This window comes from Pseudophryne corroboree, chromosome 5 (assembly GCF_028390025.1).
Source record: "Pseudophryne corroboree isolate aPseCor3 chromosome 5, aPseCor3.hap2, whole genome shotgun sequence".
NCBI classification, from domain to species: domain Eukaryota; kingdom Metazoa; phylum Chordata; class Amphibia; order Anura; family Myobatrachidae; genus Pseudophryne; species Pseudophryne corroboree.
The window spans coordinates 697987187-698004721 of NC_086448.1; the positions used below are offsets into that span (position 1 = coordinate 697987187).

A 17535-nucleotide genomic window follows, 5' to 3' on the forward strand; every position below is an offset into this window, starting at 1 on the left:
GAGTTCCACCACCTCTCAGGACCACTTTAAGCCATGGGAATAGGTAGGGAAAGAATAACCTGGAGTGCTAGTGGATGCCCATTGTCACGGGGAGGAATCTTTCCCGGAATCAGGTCAATAGGGCAGTCCCAGGGTCTGTGGGGTGGTAAGACTTCTGCTGCCTGTTTGCTGAAGACATCAGAAAAGGAGGAATACTGAGACGGAATTTGTGGTAGGATCTCCAGTTGGCTCTTATTCACATGTTTAACACTGGTAAGACAAGTTTGAGCACACGACTCTCCCCAGGCCAAAATTTGCATATTCACCCAGTCGATTCTTGGGTTGTGCTTCTGGAGCCAAGGAAGTCCCAAAACAATTTCATGAGTAGCTATTGGAATGACTAAGAAATGAAGTAACTCCTTATGGAGAGCTCCTATACATAGCTGAAGGGGAAGAGTCTGGTGGGTAACTACTCCACTGCAGATTCGACTTCCATCTACAGCGGAAAGGGCAATTGGTCGGGAAAGCTCAACTGTAGGAATCCATAGTCGCTGTACCACATCTGCCGTGATAAAGTTTTCAGCAGCTCCCGAATCTAGGAGAGAGAAAAACCCTTTAGATCCCTGTGGCAGGCCCAAAGAAACATCTAGGACAGGCATAGAACGAGATGGAGACGATGTCACCATTCGTAACCTAATGTCTCCTCTTCTGGTTAGGAGCGCTAGTTTTCCGGACGCTGGGTGCAAGAGGCTACCAAATGTCCTGAACCTCCGCAGTATAGGCACAAGTTCTCCCTGCGCCTTCTCTGACGCTCCCCTGGCGAGAGACGAGCCCTATTGATCTGCATAGACTCATCCTGGGACACTTCAGCTGACACACTCGAGGAAGAAGGCGGAGGAGGACGGAACCTTGGGCGCCCCCCACGATTCTTCTCTAACTGGCGCTCTCTAAAACGAAGGTCAATCTTGGTACAAAGGGAAATCAAGTCGTCTAATTTGGGCGGAAGGTCCCGGGTAGCCAACTCGTCCTTGATTTTGTCAGACAGACCTTTCCAGAAGGCCGATACTAATGCCTCCTCATTCCACCGTAATTCTGAAGCATAGGTCTGGAATTGTACTACATACTGCCCCACAGACCGGTTTCCCTGCCGGAGACGCATTATCTCGATTGATGCCGACGTGGTTCTTCCGGGCTCATCGAAAATTTTTCGGAAGGTAGCGATGAATTCATCATATTTGTCAAGTAGAGAATCAGCTCTCTCCCACAGGGGTGACACCCAATCCAGGGCTGGACCGGCCAGGAGGAAGACGATATATGCTACCTTTGCCTTCTGTGATGGGAAGTTAAAGGGCTGTAAAGAGAAATGAATCTCACACTGGTTTAAGAACCCGCGGCACATCTTTGGGTTCCCGTCGAATTTGGTGGGCGTCGGTAGTCGCAGGGATGAAGGGGAAGCTACTATAGGAACTGGGGAGGTCGGCACTTGCTGAGTCTCTGGGCGTCGACCAGTGGCGACATGAGCAATGTCGGCTTGCATGGAATCCTGGCGGGTAGCCATCCCTTGAATAAATTGAGCTAATTGGCGCTGGGATTCCTCTAGACTCTCCAGACGAGCTGCTATGCCCTGCAGAAGATCCGTACCGGAACCATGAGCACCCTCCGGATCCATATTGCCAGTGCAAACTGTCACGGGGACTGGGTTTTGTGAATACGGAATTGTGGCGTGCGGTTTGGTATCAGTGACTTTAGGCAGGATTAGCCGAGCAGGTTGAATGAAAGTCTTTTCATAGAGCTTTAAAGGAGGTTCCACAGGTGCCCTAGCTGTTTACTTGTTAGAGCGGTTGCGTCGGCAGGACCTGTACGTCTGTGGACGAACGTCTGGCGGAAACCCGGATAGGAAGACTGTAGACTGGGGTAACTGAGACTCGCTGAGAGGGATGGTGACTCGGAGAGGTCAGCATGCGAGGAGAAATAACCGGGTGTAGATCCAGCAATCCAGGTGAGAACTCAGGGAAAAGGATGCTTTAGAAGCAATGCTGTGGAGCACAGGGAACTAGCACACACAAGGCTGTGTGAGAGACGTTGCACTGGCAATTTGCTAACCCAGAAATCCCTAGATTTATACCTGCAGACTGTTTCCCATTGGTTTTGCAAACCTTGAAGGTGACTGAGTGTTTTAGATTAGCTGACCCTTCCAAGGCGGCGACGCCCATCCCGGACCTCTGCAGCTGGAAGCTGCACAAATGTTTGCTGCTGCCTCTGAGACCTCTCCTCCCAGACATGCCTGCAAGTTGTGCTCCTCGCCAGCAGCCCGCACCCCCACCGGAGGGACCACGCCAGAGCATCCGGACAGGTAAGTACCGCTGGTCCCGGAACCCGATCAGCCGGACCGTGACACCCATATTGGGGGTAATTCTGAGTTGATCGCAGCAGCAAGTTTGTTAGCTAATGGGCAAAACCATGTGCACTGCAGGGGGGAGGGGGGCAGTTATAACATTTGCATAGAGAGTTAGATTTGGGTGGGTTATTTTGTTTCTGTGCAGGGTAAATACTGGCTGCTTTATTTTTACACTGCAAGTTAGATTTCAGATTGAACACACCCCACCCAAATCTAACTCTCTCCGCACATGTTATATCTGCCCCCCCCCCCCCCCCCCCTGCAGTGCACATGGTTTTGCCCAACTGCTATCAAAGTTCCTGCTGCGATCAACTCAGAATTACCCCCATTAAGTCTAAAGTTTGCTTACTGTAAAAGAATGGAATAAGGGCCTAATTCAGAGTTGATCGCAGCAGCAAATTTGTTAGCAGTTGGGCAAAACCATGTGCACTGCGGGGGGGGGGGGGGCAGATATAACATGTGCAGAGAGGGTTAGATTTGGGTGGGGTGTGTTCAAACTGAACTAAATTGCAGTGTAAAAATAAAGCAGCCAATATTTACCCTGCACAGAAACAATGGCCCTCATTCCGAGTTGATCGGTCGCAAGGCGAATTTAGCAGAGTTACACACGCTAAGCCGCCGCCTACTGGGAGTGAATCTTAGCTTCTTAAAATTGCGACCGATGTATTCGCAATATTGCGATTACTAACTACTTAGCAGTTTCAGAGTAGCTTCAGACTTACTCTGCCTGTGCGATCAGTTCAGTGCTTGTCGTTCCTGGTTGACGTCACAAACACACCCAGCGTTCGCCCAGGCACTCCCACCGTTTCTCCGGCCACTCCTGCGTTTTTTCCGGAAACGGTAGCGTTTTCAGCCACACGCCCCAGTAACACCCATTTCCTGTCAATCACATTACGATCGCCGGAGCGATGAAAAAGCCATGAGTAAAATTACTTTCTACATAGCAAAGTTACTTGGCGCAGTCGCAGTGCGAACATTGCGCATGCGTACTAAGCGGATTTTCATTGCGATGCGATGAAAAATACCGAGCGAACAACTCGGAATTAGGGCCAATATAACCCACCTAAATCTAACTCTCTCTGCACATGTTATATCTGCCCCCCCCTGCAGTGCACATGGTGTTGCCCAACTGCTAACAAATTTTCTGCTGTGATCAACTGAATTACCCCCTAAGCCCGGTGCTCTAAAAATAAAATAATTAAGAGACGTTATTAAAACAGCTCTATAATTTAATAAACATAAATGCAACCCATTTTCTCAATGAGATCCAAGACTCCCTCGGTTAGGAATTTGATCAATGAGTCAGGAGGTACAATATTAATTATTCATTATTCATTATCTAGTTATTCTGTGTGTACATAACTGACGCATGATGTGTAAATGAGTAGGATCTTGGAAGCAGAATGTACCTAAGCCATGGTCTCCGAGGACCCACCGGATTACAACTGGATTAATGAATTGTGGAAAGCGTAATGTAAATAAATGGTAGAAACCTCCCAATACAGAGAAAGGAACTTTTTTTTTTTTTTTTAAATCTGTTTTTATTGAAAACAACACAGACCTAAATCGATATACAAGCACAAGAAAACCAAGTATCGAACACATAGAAAACAGCTGCCCACAGCAGTGTACAATAGTATGAGCAAAATCAAAGCAAGGTGTCCAATATGGCAAAAGTCTGCGTTAATATGTTTTAAAATAGGAAAGTTAGAGAGAAACAGAAAAAGAGGGAAGGAAGAGGGAGAAAGAAAGAAAATGTGACCGAGCCGAGAATGCAGAAAATCTAAGCGAGAAAATAAAAGAAGAAAACAGACACATACAAATATATGCAAACTAGGAACAGATTGACCGCCACATCATTTCAGGGAAGAGATATAGGTTTTGTAGGACTCGGAGGATTTATATTCTATGCAAGGCAGCCACACGGTTATAAACTCGGACCGTCTGTCCCCAGAGCTCAGTAAAATATCTTCCATATTCATATAATAATCTAGTCTAGAAAACCAGGCGTACCGAGTAGGGGGATTAGAGGACTTCCACAAAGTGGGAATTACTGCACGGGCGGCGTTGCCTAGGTGTCTCAACAATGATGTCTTATAAGTGTATAGAGGGGTAGAGGAATGGTTCAATAACCAAAAGGCAGGGTCGGATGGCACAGGGGTGTGTAGGATAGTACCCGAGATGGAGACTACATCATCCCAAAAATTTTTAATAAGGGGACAAGTCCACCAAATGTGTAACAAAGAACCTAGGTCCTTATGGCACCTCCAACATGAGGGGGAGATAGTTGGAGAAATAGCATGTAGAAGAGAAGGGTGTCTGTACCATCTCATCAGTATCTTATATTGCGTTTCTCTTACTTGTATACAAATGGAGCTCCCATGAGCCTTAAGAAATATAGATTCCCATTCCCTATCTGAAAGTGTGAGGTTCAGATCTCTCTCCCATTTCTTAGTGAAAGGAGGAGGGGTCAAGGAGTCAGATAATTGCAGGAGTTTATATAGGGTGGAAATCGTGTGCATAGGATGTAGGGGTGCAATGCACATCCTTTCAAATGGAGTCATCTCCCGAGATGCTTGACGGTAGATATTGCCCGTATACAGGAAGTGTCGCACATGCAAAAACTTCCAGAAATCAGTCTGTGGAATATCCCATTTTGCCCGAATATCTGAAAATTGCTTGACCCCAGATGGCTGTACCAGCTGACCCACTCTAAAAAGTCCTTCCAGAGCCCAGTTTTGATAGTAAACAAGGGAGAGGCCATGTGGGAAAGCAGGATTACTCAAAAAAGAAGTAAGGGGGCCAAAATCCGAAGAGAGAGACGATCGCCGTCTCATCACTTTCCAAAAGGAGAGCGTAGGAGAGATAGTCGGGTGGGGTTGTGGATGCTTGGGTAAGGGCGGAAGCCAAGGGAAAATTTCAGGGTATAGTTGAACATATAGGCCTTCTAAGACCACCCATTGTTTAGCCTCCCGACTCCTGGTCCAGTCCAAGACCCTATTCAACAGGATTGCATGATAGTAATTTTTGATATCTGGGGGTTGAAATCCGCCTTTTTTAGGTAGGCGTGACAGGATGGATCTACTAATCCTGGGCTTCTTACGACGCCAAATAAATTGTTGGATTAAGGATCGTATGGACTGAAACCAGGAGTCCGGGATACGGATAGGCAATGTTTGGAGGAAGTAGAGCAGTTTGGGCAAGGTGTTCATTTTTACCACATTAATTCTGCCTAACCAGGATAGGTTATTATATTGCCATCTACAGTAGTAATTTTTAATGGATTGGAGTAGGGGGTAAAAGTTCAGGGACATCAGGCGCGATAAATCGCTGGGCAGCTGGACCCCTAAGTACGTTATATGGGAATCCCTCCATATGAATGGGAACGTAGATTTTAACAAAGCTAAGGTCGCATGGGGGATTGAAATATTGAGGGCGTAAGATTTGGATGTATTAACCTTAAAGCCAGAAAGTGAACTGAAGATGTCCAATTCACACATGAGGTGAGGAAGTGAGTAAGTGGGTTGTGTGACGACGGTCAGCAAGTCATCAGCGAATAGAGCAAGTTTATAATCAGTGTCACCTACTCGAAGCCCCTTAATGTGGTCGTTTGCTCTAATAGCCCTGGCCAAGGCTTCAATACAGAGGACAAATATCAGGGGAGAAAGGAACATTTCATTAGTGCTTTCAGATGCAGATGAGTAATGGGCAAGAGAGAGAAGAGTGAGATAGAAAAATAATTGTGAATAAGGGAAAGAAATTATAGAAATGTGCCGATGTACATGATAGACATGGTAAGTATTATTACCAGTTATTTGTATAGCGCTTTACATGTGATCAATCACATCAGTTCCTACCCTAGAAGACCTTGCAATCTAGAAATACACGCACACACGTACATATACACACTAGGGTTATTTTTTGTCGGGAACCAGTTGCTCTACCAGTATATTTTTGTATTGTGGGAGGAAACTGGAGTATGACCAAGGAAGGTTGGTGATTCCGCACCAGTCTTGCACAATTACCCGTGTTTATATGGACCAGTATTCATATATACAGAGAAAATCTCTAATTAAAGTCTGGTGGTGCACCCAGAGTCAGAAAACAGCTTGAGCAAAAATGGAATACAGAAGACTCTTGTTTGGGTGCACTCTTGTTGAAGTTATAATGATAATATTAAAACATAACGTTTATTATGCCTTGTTAAAATAAGGTCAGTATCCACTCATTCTCCCCATGGACTTGGTACAGAAAAAGAAAAAACATAGACAACACAAACATATTAATGGAGTAAAAAATATGGTATGTTCTGGTTTGGTCTACACCAGTGGCGTGCGGTGAGGTCAGTGGCTGGTGAGGCACTACAGCCATAATGTCCAGTGAATCCTGCCGATGACCCCTACCGCAGCTGAGCCAATGCCCGCTACTGCCTCTGAGCCGATGCCCGCTGCCACCGCCAATGACTTACAAACTCGCCCACCATCAACTGACCCAGCCCTCCGCCACTAATTTGCATCTCAGTCTGATGCTGCAAATGCCTGCTGCCTGCCTGCTCATCATACCTGTGATATATTGTAAATTTTTATAGAGACAAAAATAAAAATTAGTGTTTGGGAGTGGGAGGAGGACATGAATGCAATTTTGTTGTCCAGGGCTTCCATTAACCTAATGGAGAAGGGTCTGAATGGGTTAATAAAAAATAAAAAAAAATGCTTGAGGTCCCCCCTCCTAAGTATAACCAGCCTCGGGCTCTTTGAGCCGGTCCTGGTTGTTTAAATACTGGGCAAAAAATTGGATAGGGGTTCCCCGTATTTAGACAACCAGCACCAGGCTCTTAGTATGGTCCTGGTTCCAAAAATACAGTGGACAAAGATGTAGGGGTACCCCGTATTTTTAAAACCAGCACCGGGCTCCACTAGCCAGGGACATAATGCCACAACCGGGGGACACATTTATGTAGGTCCCTGCGGCCGCAGCATTACCCCCCCCCCCCTTCCCACCTAGTCACCCCTGGCCGGGGTACCCTGGAGGAGAGGGGAACCCTTAAATCAAGGGGTACCCCCCTCCAAGGGCCAGGGGTGAAGCCCGAGGCTGTCCCCAGCACCCCCGTGCGGTGGGTGCAATGCTGATAGCTATAAGTGTGTAAAGAAAAGATTATTGTTTTTTGTTGTGGAGCTACAAGGTCCAGCAAGCCTCCCCCGCTTGCTGGTACTTGGAGAACCTCAAGTACCAGCATGCATGGAAATAATAGGCCCGCTGGTACCTGTAGTTCTACAACAACAAAAAATACCCAAATAAAAACACAACACACACACCGTGAAAGTAAAAATTTATTAAAACACACTTACTTATCTACATCCGACGGCGTTCACGTCCACTTGTCCATGTAGAATCCAATAGGGGTACCTGTAAAAATTAAAATTATACTTACAAACTTCGTTCCTGAAGTCGTCCACAGGAGGAGGAAAAGAGAGCGAGAGAGAGACCTGCTTATTATGAAAAAGAACAAAAAAACTGAAAATCCTTGGGCGCTTACAATTCAGGTCCTGCAATGTTTATTTGTAACCAAGCTAGGACTGCCGCTCCACTATGAGGTCCCTGTAACCTCAAAAAATAAAGCAATAACTACAAAGGCTCAATGAAGCGCTGTCCAGATTAGTTAAAGATATAAACATACAACATTTAATAAACACACATTACATATAAAATTATAACAATCCACACGACCGGTGTATAAAAAATTAATTAAAACAGACTCCACTCCAAACTCAGTCTTTTTTGGAAATATGAAATTCATCAAAGGGGCATCTTGTTAATCATGATAGGTTCAATACATCATGCAGCTTGCAATGTCTCATGCACAATAGGTAATTTCCAGTGATAAGCAAAACGGGTCAGTATGTATATGTCTATTTCCAATTGCAACCAATGTATCAAGCAGAACTGATTAGTATAAGCATTTAGTAACTGTTTCCAATTAAAGCAATGTGGCAGGCAGGGCTGGTTAATATGGTTGTTTAGCAACTCTTTCTAGTTATAACAGTGTATTAGAATATACTTAACAGTCCAGCGTGGCCATGCTAACCAATTAGCTCCACTCCGCGTGTCTTCAGACCAGAAGATTCCTGCAGTGAAGGTGACGTCTCACCCTTTAGTCAGCAGTAGGCAATTGCAGACCGGCCCTCACGCTCAAAGCAATTGTGGAAGCTTTCAGAGATTCCCAGCCGTGGGGCACGGGAGGACGGAGCCGGCGGAGAGGGGAGAGCTGACAGGGCCACCGCTGCTGTAGCCGGCCTCCCGGCTAGATGCAAAGGCAGTCACCTGCCGGCTCCCTCTTCTCCTCCTCCTCCCCCCCCCCCCCCCCGCTCTCCTACTGTCAGCAGTAGTGTGTGTATATCAGGGATGAGGGGGTCTCAACGATGGTGCTGCTTACCTCAACGGATGGACTTGACATGCAGAGGCTCGGCTGTATGTGGCAGGGACGGGAGACGCTGCAGCGCTAAATCAGGTGCAGCTTCCGGGTCTGGCTGGGGAATTGTCAGTCACCCGCCGCCGCTGCCTTATTTGCTACCTTCCTGGTCATGTGAGTCTGTAGGTACAGCCCCCACATTGAGGCATGCCTCAAACTCTGCTGTATTCAATGAAGTATTATTAACGGCGGCATGGCCCTGCCCCCAGCAGCTCCAGGCAGTTTCTGACCGAGAGGGGAGGCATATCTATCGCTGCCTCACATCGCCTCTCCCTGTTATACTCTAATGGAAAAAAGCAGGTGTGTATAATTTATAACACAGACTGTGTTATACTACTGTTAATGTAATATAGATAAGTGTGAAAATCTGTTCTTTTCAGTGGAGTATGACAGGTGAGGCTCTGCCTCCCCTGCCTACCCTGACTGCACGTCCCTGGTCTACACCCAATATAGACTGGCATAAAAGATGTAGGCACAGTCGTCTTACATCTATCTTATGCCTTACCAGTACAAGCGATGCTTGTTTTAATGGGACCTGAGTAGGTCTTGCACGAATAGGTATCTAATACAACGGGAAATACATGTCCCATATATCCGCTGTCACATCTCATCATCTATTATTTAGAGTGCTCTGTCGACACATATGCTTGTCTCACTAACTGGATTATTTAATCAGTACATGACTTTGTGGGGGTATGCGTCTATGTATCACTAAAGTTAACAATTTATCATTTGATCAAATTCCTGCCTGAATTGCATCAGGGTGGGTCAAAGATTAGAAAGAAGAAGCAGTGGTGATCCTCCTGTTGGAATTGAGTTTGAAAAGAACAACCTCAAATTACTACACTGGGTATTCTCTGCGGGTCACCCCACAGATACTGACCCAGCCCATCACCGTTTTGCTTCCAAGATCGGACGAGATTGGGCTCTAGCGGTGAGGTATGATAGTAACACGTAGCCGAGGTGTCCTACTCACCAATGAGAGTGCACCTATTAAATAGATTTGAGAAAAAGTGTGGATCTGCTGTCTATGTTAGACCCAGGATTACTCCTAGGAATCGTAGATGAGAGTCCACGAAATAAGGAAAGAAATGAAAAGACGAATTGGAGAAGAAGAAGATGCGATACATATATTCAAATTCACATCTGAGTGGTATTCAATATAGGTTTTCAGCAATTGCTAAATAGATTCAGTGTGAACATACAACCCTAGGCAAGTGTGAACTCCTTCCCATGTGTAAAGATAATTGCTATCATCTCCAGTGTTTAACATCACACAGGTTGGTGATATACGGCAAATATACAATTCTGAAAAGGATCTAGTTTACATATGCAAAATTATCACCCTGATCTGAGGAAACACCTTCCACATCTATGATCCCTCCCATATACCAGTGTGGGGGATCGTTACACAGTATATCTCAGACAGGTAATTTAGGCACCATCCGGTAAACACTCATTTTTAAATTTTGGATGGTGTGTTATGCTATACACTGTGTTACCGTCTTCACCAGATGCTGTGCAAACTTCCCTAGTTGTTACTTGGAGTACCCAGAAAAAACCCACGCAAGCGCGAGGAGAACATAAAATCTTCACACAGTTAGGGCCATGGTGGGAACCAAACCCATGACCTCAGTGCTGTGAGGCAGTAATGGTAACCATTGCGTGACCAGTGCTGGCAAATGTGAGGATACAGGATTCTCAGATCACTCGGACATAGCAATAAATGAACACCGAACAGTGGGGGCGATTCAGCAGGTATAGCAATGTTGCTGAAACCGCTGTTGAGTGATTTTAGCAGCAGTGCGCATGTGCATGTGCCGGTGCGCGAATGTGCAAGGTCTTAAATTGTGATCACATCAACATGCTGGGGCCGCCCCCCCGAGACCATGTACTAATTGGGTTCACGGTCGCAGAAATTAGGGAGTCTGGCTGCGACGGCAGGAAGGTCGCTGCCATCTTTTTGATTGAAGCAGCTGCGGGTGACGTCACGCAGCCATCCCGATAACGCCAACGCCACGTCCCCCATTCGTGCCACCACGCCCCCATTACCCTGCCGCCTTCCCCTCCGCAATGCTCTGTCTCCACCTTGGACATGGAGTGTTGTCAACCCCCTCCCGCACCGTGAATGCCTCTCTCTGTCAATAAGGCAGAGGCGTTCACATTTACTGTGGGTCACCCGCAGAGAAATACTGGTGCATGCACCCGCCAGGTGAATGCAGAAATTCCGGTTGGATTGTGATTTGCGATCCAACCTGAATTAGCCCCATGGTTCAAAGTCTAAATAATTCCAATGTGATCTGTCCCACATGGAACTCTTGGTAGAGCATCGCCTCTTAGCCAAGGCCAGGAATTAAAGTTAAATGTTAAGACAAACAGGGTATAGACCTTAAATTAATAAGGTATAAATAGCTGTTATTCTGCTTAATAGATTAAAAAATACACCATAATAATAAAGTTATATGTAATACTGAGGATGGAGGTTATAATGAATGTTATCAATGGATTCAAATGGTTGAAGATGGACTAAATACCCCAAAGCAGTCCAATGCAAAACAATTAGTAGTGAAGGTTTTTATTTAACTACAAAACCCCTTATATTACCTTTGGGGGCATATTGGGGCTAAGATCACTACTCAACCTCACCTTCCAATCAACTGCTGACATAACTGTATTAATGTCACACTGAAAAAAGCATAATTGTGTAGAGAAATAATCACTGTAGGATGGGAACTTCTATCTGTAACTTATCTCAGCCCTGCACATGCACATGCACACTGCTGCTAAAATCACTCCGTCACCTCCCCATACCCCCATCCACATCACACTGACCTCCCTCCCTGCCCACCTCCAGCAGTTTCCCCTCCTAGCTCAGGCACCCGTACCATCACTACTCTCTCATCATCCCTGCCCTCAAAGTTAATCTCACCTCATCGCTACAGCAACCCTGATAATCTCATTCACATCTCTCCCACAAACTCATACCCCCTATCCTGTGCCCTCTGGAATGCCAGATCTGTTTGTAACAAACTGGTCCCAACTCATGACCTTTTCATTTCCAACTCCCTACACCTACTAGCCATTACTGAAACTTGGATTACGCCCTCTGACACTACTTCTCCTGCTGCTCTCTTTGCTGGGGGCCTCACATTCACACACACACACACACACACACACACACACACACACACACACACACACACACACCCCGACCTGGGGTTCGCCATGGGGGTGGTGTTGGGGTCCTTTTACCTTCTAGTTACTCCTACCAACTCATACCACCAGAACCATCCCTTACATTCTCTACATTTGAGGTCCATGCCATAAGCCTCTTCCAACCAGTCCATCTTAGTCATTTACCGCCCCCCCTGGCACTGCTTCCAAATTCATCGACAAATTTACTTCCTGGCTTCCTTACTTCCTCTCTTCTGACATTCCCTCCATTATCCTAGGCAATTTCAACATCCCTATTGACATCCCCACACAATCCCCTGCCTCTAAACTCCTTAACCTCACCTCTTCACTTGGTCTCTCCCAGTGGACCTCCTCACCCTCCCATGTTAATGGCAGCTCACTGGATCTGGTCTTCACTCACCGCTGTGATATTTTTGATTTTTCCAACTCCCCATTTTCCCTCTCTGACCACCACCTGCTCTCCTTTAACCTATCTCTCTCGACTTCCCCATCTCTACCTCCTAAGGCTACCATCACTAAGCGTAACATTGAAGTTATTGATACCACATTCCTTTCCTCCCTGTTTGACTCACTTCTCTCTCCTATTCTCTCTCTCTCATGCCCTGAACAAGCCACTTCCACATACAATGCATCCCTTACTTCTGCTCTTGACTCTGTTGCTCCACCAACCACTATTCACCCTCGCAAATTAACACCTCAACCCTGGCATACCAAATGCACCAGATATCTGCAAAAATGCTCACGTACTGCTGAGCGACACTGGAGGAAATCACGCTCTAAGGCAGACTTCCTCCATTTCAAACTTATGCTCTCATCCTTCAGTGCTGCCCTTTCTCTTGCTAAACAGTCATACTTCAAGAACCTCATCACCTCCCAGTCTTCCAACCCCCGGCGCCTCTTTGCCACTCTCAACTCACTCCTCTGCCCACCTCCACCTCGTCTCCCTTCCTCACTCTCTGCTCTTGACTTTGCCACTTACTTCACATCCAAAATTGACTCCATACGTCAGGACATCACATCACACCAGACCATCAGTAACCAGCTTTCTCCCATCCCTTACCAACCCTCCCCATCCCTCGCACCTACTCTGACATCTTTCTTCCATGCATCTGGAGAGGAAGTCATGGCCATCATTCGTTCCTGTCCCCTCACCACCTCCCCACTTGACCCTATCCCCTCCTGCCTCCTCCGCCACCTCTCTCCCTCTGCTTGTTCCCATCTTTCCCACCTTCTCAATCTATCCCTCTCATCAGGCACTGTCCCCTCTGCCTTCAAGCATGCACTCATCTCTCCTATTCTTAAAAACCTACCCTTGATCCAAACACTCTCTCCAACTACCGACCCATCTACTCCTCCCTTTTGCCTCCAAACTCCTTGAGCGTATTGTCTACAACCGCCTTACTGCCTTTCTTTCCTCACACTCACTGCTTGACCCATTCCAGTCTGGCTTCCGTCCTCTCCACTCCAATGAAACTGCCCTTACAAAAGTATGCAATGACCTCCATGCTGCTAAATCTAAGGGACACTACTCTATACTTATTCTACTTGATCTCTCTGCTGCTTTTGACACTGTGGACCATCCTCTCCTACTGCAAATTCTTCACTCCATTGGTCTGCGTGACACTGCCCTCTCTTGGCTGTCCTCCTACCTTTCTGACCATTCTTTCTCTGTCTCCTCTCATGACTCCACCTCCCCCTCACTTCCACTAACTGTAGGGGTACCCCAAGGTTCTGTCCTTGGTCCTCTTCTCTTCTCTCTCTATACGTCCTCACTAGGTAAGCTTATTAATTATTTTGGTTTCCAATATCATCTCTATGCTGATGACACCCAAATCTATCTTTCCTCTCCAGACCTCTCGCCTGCTCTCCTCACTTGTATCTCCAACTGTCTCTCTGCTACCTCTTCCTGGATGTCCCAGCGCTTTCTTAAACTTAACATGTCTAAGACCGAGCTGATCGTCTTCCCTTCCTCCCGCATAACCTCACCTTCTACAATCTCATTATCTATTGATGGCACTACTATCTCCTCTAGCCCCCAAGTGCGCTGTCTTGGAGTAATCCTTGACTCCTCCCTCTCCTTCAAACCACACATTCAGCACCTCTCACAAACCTGCCATTTTCATCTAAAAAATATTTCCAGTATCAGACCCTTTCTGACCCAGGATGCTACTAAGACTCTTATCCACTCACTGGTCATCTCCAGACTGGACTACTGTAATCTGCTCCTGATTGGCATTCCTGACAGATACCTCTCTCCACTCCAATATATCCTCAATGCTGCCGCCCGGCTCATCTTCCTCACCAAACGCACTACGTCCACCTCTCCTCTCTTACTAGACCTTCACTGGCTCCCCTTCCCTTTCAGAATCCATTTCAAGCTTCTCACACTCGCTTACAAAGCCCTAACCCACTCCTCTCCCATCTACATCTCTGACCATATCTCCCTTTACACTCCCACCCGTCCTCTTCGCTCTGCTAATGCACGCCGACTCTCCTGCCTACGGATTACTTCCTCCCACTCATACCTCCAAGATTTTTCACGTGCTGCACCACTTCTCTGGAATTCCCTACCTCTCCCCCTCAGACTCTCCACCTCTCTACAAAACTTCAAACAGGCTCTCAAGACCCACTTCTTCACCAAACCCAGCCAAATCTCATCCTAACCCTCTGTTCTACACTCTCCATGTACCCCATCTGTGTCACCCCTGTCTGTCTACCCCTCTCCTTTAGAATGTAAGCTCTCACGAGCAGGGCCCTCTTCTCTCATGTGCTTATCCTTTCTTACTTTAATAATCTTCAACTGCACCAAATCCATCAGTCTTCTGCCACCTGATACTTATTCCAGTGTCATCTGCTGATGTAACTATGTTTATTTACCCTGTACTTGTCCTATACTGTCATCAACTGTAAGTTGCTGTTTTCCTGTTTGATTATTTGTTTATGTACTTTGTAATTGGGCGCTGCGGAACCCTTGTGGCGCCATATAAATAAAGGATAATATTAATAATAATAATTTGCAATGTAGAAAGTAATGATGGGACTTTTAAACACTTTCAGTCCTTCACCACAGTAGCAGGTTTTGTATGAACTTTGTTTTGCTGCCTTCTTCCATCAGACTCAATAGATTGCATGATAAGCACTGCAGGTCATGAGGCACTGAACGTTTTGGTAGTATGCGTAAGTATATATTCTAAGAATAGAAAGAGTGAAACTCCATCTGGACCACCTACTTATGTGAAAGTTGGTCTTATTATACGGTGCTTTTTAGGAACATGGTGGAAGCAACATTTGAATATTTTTGCTAAAATCATTATGTACCAGAGACCTTGTGTTTTGCTGCTAGGACATCCATCTTGTTCCCTAAAGGAGCTTATTCCAAAAAGAGTTAATGTTCTTCTCTATGTAGTCCTTTCTCTCAAATCTTTTTCTCAGCATTTCATATAGTATACCTCAGGGTTCAGCTCAAGTCCATCTGCTTTGGCTTTTTGTCTTTAGCATAATAAGTTTTCTTTGCCCATGTTTCGGGTGTTGATCTTAGGCCACCCATTTGAAGGTGTTGTGAAATACAGCTCGATTATCTGCCTCTTTAATTTTAAGCAGTAAAGATATTACTGTTTCCAAGAGTTGTGATAAGAGCTGTAAAGCTGGGTACACACTTAGCGATGTGTACCCAGCCCAAAATCCCCAACGATGGGACCCGGCATTTTGGGGTGAAAGAGATGGTTAGGTTCAGGCTATGGGGGGAGGGTTAAGCTGCAGAAGAGGGAGGGTTAGGGTTAGGCTGCAGGGGAGAGACGGTTGGGGGTGGGGGGTATACATACTTACCTGACCCGTCGGGATTCTCTACTTCGAGATGCCACTGTCGGTCATATGACTGCTGGCATCCCAGCAGCGGAGATATCGTATGTTTCCCCACCTTTGAGTTAATATGAATATACATGTGTTCCAGTAAGGAGACAAGGAAAAGACGCACTATTAGGGTACCCCGAGGACTGAAGTTGGGAAACGCACCACATGTAAACAAGTTCATGATGAACAAAATGTAGGCACTTTGATTATTTTTGCTATTATCAAATGGTTACCCTGTTATATCCCAACATGCAATCCTGACCTGCCTTTGCCTAAGGAAAAACCAGTGTTCAACCTACAATAGATACCTCTTATAAGGGGAATTATGTGTTTACAATCACACCAGGGTAGAAACATTTATATTAACCTTGAATAACCTGTTACAGATCCAATGCTGAAACAACCTGAGGTTAAGTATGCGCTACAACTGCTTTCCGATGCAGCTGACTAGACAGCCTCAGTACCTTCAATTTACTCGAGGGGCTACCAAATGGCATGTGAGCGACCCCCTTGTTTTAGTGCAGATGCTGAATTTGCATATAAAAGTATGAGAGAGGTCACAGTTACTGCTGCACAATTTTGCACATTTGATTCCTGTCAAAAAGCAAAACCGTTATTTTATGTTTCTGGGCGAAAAAATATTCTCAAGTATGCAATCTATGATGTCACTGAGATCACTAAAAACTAATGACATAGCCCACAGAATGGAGACGGTGGGGGGGGGGGGATTTCAGAAACAAGCTTATTTTCCATATATATATATATATATATATATATATTTTTTTTTTTTAACAACCCCTTATCACGCGCTGCAGAGAGCAGAGAGCAGCTCCTCACGGTAGAAGCCCTGTTAGTGGGAACAAAACAATGTAGACAAATGAAGAAGCTTGGAGTGCGCTAGAACATCAAAACCAATTGTTCATAAATAAGTACATATGAGTTTACGGATTTCAAGGCCAGATTATTTTCAACCGTTGTTTCTGATTGGACTTGATTGTAAATCCAACTTGGAGTGGGTATTCTTATCTCCTTTCAATCAATCTTCAATAATACTCAGCCAGGTGTTAAACCTAGAAAATACCCTCTCACCAAAGAGATGTAGACACTCTAAACAGAACCTTGGATTAATAAAATTCCGATGTTTATTGATAACATCAAACATAAAATATAATGTGAGGCAATCTCTACATTACATACAAGGTGTATTACAAGGAACAACCAAGTTGCACAAAGACAGATGTAAACCTGAGTGCCACCAACCACCCCAGAATGTGAGCTCAGTGGTGGGGACTCTAATTCTAATCTCCTTATGTTGTGAGACTGCTGCTTCTCTTGGCTGCATACAATCCACGGTCTGACAAACCTTTAAAGGAATCTGTCAGTTTCACATGCTACAGTTATGTGTTGCGGTTGCTTAAAAAAAGAAAAGCTATAAAATTGTCCAACATAATTATTGTGCCATTCCTGTTATTGAAAACATAAAATGTAACACATCTTTATTTTTCCTAGAACATTTTATAAAGTAAACCATCATATTACTAGTTAAAAGCCTGTCAAAATGACAGACACCAGGGCCTTATTATAAAAAGAGGGGGGAAGGTTCTACGCACACAGGAACTGCCAGGTTTCCAGAAGATCTGTTGCT

At 45.5% G+C, this 17535-nt stretch overlaps 1 protein-coding gene and 1 pseudogene across 5 annotated transcripts in view; one reads left to right on the plus strand and one right to left on the minus strand.

The window, feature by feature from the left end:
- C5H8orf34 (chromosome 5 C8orf34 homolog) overlaps window positions 1–17535 on the plus strand; it is a 603368-nt gene that overhangs the window by 183241 nt on the left and 402592 nt on the right. The gene's annotated exons all lie outside the window — the stretch shown is intronic.
- LOC134930611 (5S ribosomal RNA) lies at window positions 9682–9799 on the minus strand (annotated as a pseudogene).